At 30.4% G+C, this 5,273-nt stretch overlaps 1 protein-coding gene across 1 annotated transcript in view; it reads right to left on the reverse strand.

Annotated features, from left to right (window-relative positions):
• The window catches only part of LOC108693726 (SLIT-ROBO Rho GTPase-activating protein 1-like), a 79,911-nt gene that overhangs the window by 73,446 nt on the left and 1,192 nt on the right, over nucleotides 1-5,273 (reverse strand). The window lies entirely within an intron of this gene.

Here is a 5,273-nt window from a genome sequence, read left to right on the forward strand (position 1 = left end):
GCATGTTATGAACGTTATTGATCCCTAGTGGAGGATGCCTCATCAGTAAACAAAATATTGCACAAAAATTGTGGATCTTGATTGCATCGATGAAGAAGCCATTAACAAAAAGTGATTCGTGTAAATCAACTGGTAGAAGATTCTGAACGTGCTGGACATGATAGGGATGCAAAAATTGATCATGCAAAATGTTTCACACAATGTGATGGCTTGGTCTTTCTTGCAGGGCGCTTCTTCGACAAAAAAATGTTTCAGGATTTTCTTCAATTGTGTATAAAATATTTTCCTCGAATGCAGGAATGTATATATATATATATACATACAGGGTGTATCTGAAATAACGTCCACTAATCATATAGTGCTATTCCTAATAAAAAACTGAGTCCGAAAAGTCCTCTACCATTTGCAATTTTCACAATATTTTTTTTAGTTGCTCAATAAACAAATATCTAAAATCGACGTACAAAACAACTTTATTTTTGAGAGTTTTTTTAAGAAAAATCTTCAAAATATTTCACAGAAAGATATCTTAAAATTGTCTTATACATCGATTTTATCAGTTTATTCGGCAATATTTAGAAATTAATATCTCGTTAATTATTGTGAAAATTGCAAAATACTAGAAGACTCTTCGACTTAGTTTTTTATTAGGAATAGTATTGTATGGTTAATGGTTCAGTTACACTGTGTGTGTGTGTGTGTATATATGTGTGTGTGTGTGTGTGTGTGTGTGCGTGTGTGTGTGTGTGTACGTATATGTATATATACACACATACATATACATATATATGTATGTATGTATGTATACACGCATGCACGCACGCACGCAAAAGGGAGATTCAAAAAGGAACGTGTGAAAGTCTAATTAAGAAGGATTCTTCCAATATGCTTGTATGAATAATTGAATGTTCGTTTTATTTATTTATTCCAATGCAACTCCCTTCTTCTTTTCACCGCAACGCGTCAGGAAATTATACTTATGATTACTTATGATCATAATGTCAGTATACAATAATTAATAGTACAGTATTATAACATCAATATAATACTTGATATTGTAATTATAATAATATAACATAACTTACGTAACAGTTAGTTTACAGAGAGATAATTTTAATAGGTAACAGAAATTTTAAAATTGTATAAAAGATTGAGATTGCATAGTGCATTTAGGCGAATATATACGGATCATACATAATTGATGTAATAGTATATGCTTTGTGTGTATGATTGAATACACTCTGTGACTTTAATTTTTTACACAATTTTAAAATTTCCATTAACTTGTCCAAATTACTCCGCTGTAACCTATCATATTCAACAGATGTACATACAAATATTTTTCTATGAGATAAAGAAAAATTTTTAACTCTTAAATTTTTTTACTGTAGTAATAGAATTTGAAATTTATTATAGCAGTTTAGTATAATATTTATTAGCAGTTATTGTTCGACATAATATTATGTAACATGATTTGCATTAGTAAGTGAATAATATTTATAATAAGGCACTATTTTTAAATATAAATACGGTGTAGAGTCGAAATAAACCGTGAATATCAATGTCTACACGAGACTTCACTTTCTTCCCCTTCTTCCTGTTTTTCTACACACGCATGTTGGTACACATATGTGAGTGTGGACCGCGTGCCTGCGTGTTTGCACGCATGTTGTGTATGTGCTTACCAGAACAATGCGCAATGGTAAGAGCCAGATCTATAGACCGAAAAGTGTTGGTTTTATCTCATCAAAAAGATCGAAAGATTCGAAAAATAATCTCAGGTAACGAAAAAGCTACGCAAACGAGAGAGAGAATACAATGAATTCATCGTTGAATCTATATTTTCGAAACTACGACGTGTAATGTGTAACATATCTTACCACGTTCAAAACTTGTTTGAAATTTCTCACTATTTTTCTGACTGCGATCATTCTCCTCTAAAAAAAAAAAAAAAAAAAAAAAAAAATCGTAAAATTTTTCTCTAAAAAATTGATAAACTTGATTTTAAATCAATTCTCTATCATATTTTTATTTCACACAAAAGAATTTTTTGTTTATTTGATTTTTTGTTTCTCTGTAGCTATATTGTTCTTCGCTTTACGTTATTTTTGCGAAACTGCGATTTTGCTGTAAACTACTTCCAGTGCAACATTATTTCATAATGAGGTCATGAGGAATATCTGCACAATATCTGCACAATGCGTTGCTGCCTGAAATCTTATGCCTGTCATTGTCTTTTGTAAGAATTAAACTGACCCCCTACACCAATGCGCAATTATCCTGATAGATTAATATTTCTGTGAAAAAGAAAGAAACCCTTTGTGTGAAATTTTATTAAAATGATCCTTACCATGAAGAAAATAATTTTATCTTTACCGCGTGGTGTATATCGTAACAGCCGTTATTGAGATAATCTCGCGAAAAAGGAGTAATGTCTCGCGCCATGTCTTAGCACACTACCGTATCTCCAGATTATCCTCCTCTTTTCTCTTCTGCGAAAGTGATGTATATATGCATTTCTAAAGTTGCAGCTGTGACAATATGGCTAATAATATACAATATTAATGAAAAAATGAGATTGATCGGCAAGTCCATCGAATGATTAAGAATTTCAAGCTGGAGAAAAAAAGTACCAAATCTTGCGAGTTTTCAATTTTTCGAATTAAATAATCAGCTGCAATAATTAAGCGGAATTTCTTCAGTTCATTTGTAATTTTAATGTAAATCTTGAAAGATATTTACATGATAAATGAATTAATCAATAAATGAATTAGCTTAATTCTCAATATACTCTAAATGAAAAATCTACATTATTTACTTTATAATTCTCTGTAATAAACTCTGTAATTTATTTATTTAGAGGAGCAAATTTTGCGATCACAAATGTAACCGCAAATATCATTCTATGCGAATGTCCGATCTCCCGAGCCAAGTTTGAATCAACATATGATCCGAGAACAACATACGATTCGACAAGGTGTGCCTGCTGCACATTGCAGCCTTCGGTATGGATCGACATTCCAATGGTACTGCAACTATCTGTACTTTATCACCTCTCACCATGTTCTACCGGCAACAATAACAACAACATGTTCACGATAGTAATAAACGTGCAATTTCTTTATAGTTTAAATTATGCGCACGGACTTTTTATTTCACTCTTTCATGTTAACAAAATATATATGAAAAACATAAATATGGAAAACAAAAATTGAAAGTATGGAATGTCAACTTGAATGTCACTTTTCGCGAAACGAAAAAAAGTTGGTTGCTTTACATTTACACGACCGAAACAAAAAACTAATGAATGCATCTGTCTGAAATTTTACTAGCCCTCTGCAGGATCAAATTTATCTAAATTATATCTAAATTTATCTAAATTATAACGATTTAATATGTGTGGTCATTTTTACTTATGTCAGGGCCAAGAACTTTTCAAATAATCTTCGTATACAAGTAGAATTTTTAACCAGTCTTTGAAGTTGCTTTTACATTATCGTAAATATTTCGAAATATTCCAGAATATTATTAAAATGTTTTTTTTTATATTTTTTAGGAAATCTTTTTATAAATATTTCAGAAATATTTAGCGCTAATTGTAAACCGTTACATTTCATATAATCATGACTAAACGTATCGTGAATAAAGAGTTTACATTAAATTTTGAAATGATAAAAATTTGACAATTCTTGTTTTGAAATAATCAGTATAATTCATAAAATTTATAGAAACAAATCTATTAATAATAAACAGATTAAAAAGTCAATCGGAGTAGTTTCAAGACTGTTGTCTTTGGCCAGGCAGGAAGACATTGTTTCATTCATCATGAATAAGGTCCAAAAGGCCAGACGAAAAACAAAGAGTATTACCTACAAGTTCTAAAATGGTTACGTGATGCAGTGAAAAGAAAAGCCTAAGTTGTAGAAAAGTGGTGACTAGATTACTATGACAAAAAGCACCTACTCATTCATTACATTCTTGTCCAATAATTCCTGGTGAAATACGACATCATGCAATTTCGTCAACCTCCTACAGTCATGAGATGTAGCTCCCTACAACTTCTAGCTGTTCCCCAAAGTAAAAAATGTTTTAAAAGGAAAAAGGTTTGAGGGCATATAGAGGACATAAAACGAAATACGACGAGGCAGCTGTTGGCTATTCCGAAAGCCGATTTTAAGGAATGCTTTCAGAAGTGGGAAGGTCATTAGAAGAAGATTGTGGTTTCCAAAGAGGAATAGAGGACATTATATAGTTGTTGATTAAAATTAATCTTTTTCCTGCTACAACACAAGTCGGATACTTTCCGGACTGACCTCGTACATATATAATATAATAAAGCGGTACAGCTTAATCCGTTAATTTCTCTAGCCATAAATCAGTAAGTCAAGTATAAAAATTGATGTTAATGATAATGTTATTGTAGCAATAAAAAGTTTCAAAGAATAATTTTACTGTAAAAAAAGTTAGATTGCTTTTTGTTTTTTCCTTCAGTTTTTTTCGTTTATTTCTAAAGCCTATTTTACAATATGCTCTTTGTTTCCCGTTTCTTATTTTTTATTTTTTGCTTTTTTATCTTTTGCAACCGTTTTATCGACAATTGTATTTCTTGCTATGTATTTCTTGTTTCTTTCGAAGTTCGTTAACTTTTATCTCAGGCGATATAAAACAAAAAACCGAATAAAAAGCAAAAAGACAAGATGTAAAAAATAGCAAAAAGCAAGAAACAGGAAATAAAAAGCACATTGTAGAACAGGCTTAACAACTAGTCATCCACACTCAAGAAACAAAAAAATAGTTTATTGTAAGCAATAATGTAATGCATATAATTGAAAAAAAGTTTGCTTCTTGCAGCATATCTCATTGTCAGTTTCAATAAGAATACAATAGAAAAAAAAAATGACAAATATAAATGCGATCAAGTTTGATTTTGTTGTGTAAGTGCTTTCGTTTCCTGTAACACTCGAATTTTTTGTCGAATTTTTCCGTTTAATTTCTGTTATATCTCTCTTTCAACAGCCTTGGAAGCATCTTCTTTCACATACCTGCATATTTTGTAATCTAATATTTTGTAATCTAAAAACATAGCTTCCGACAATCATATTACAATCACGTTCAGGGAATCGATTGTACATCTTGAAACTAATAGGTTTAGGTTAAAATTACAAAAATATACAAATTCACTAGGTAATAATAAATTATAAATGTCCTAGTAAATATTTGCTCACTTTCACAATTTTCATCTTATTTCAAGAGATATATATATATATATATAT

Source organism: Atta colombica, unplaced genomic scaffold (genome assembly GCF_001594045.1).
Source record: "Atta colombica isolate Treedump-2 unplaced genomic scaffold, Acol1.0 scaffold96, whole genome shotgun sequence".
Classification (NCBI taxonomy): domain Eukaryota; kingdom Metazoa; phylum Arthropoda; class Insecta; order Hymenoptera; family Formicidae; genus Atta; species Atta colombica.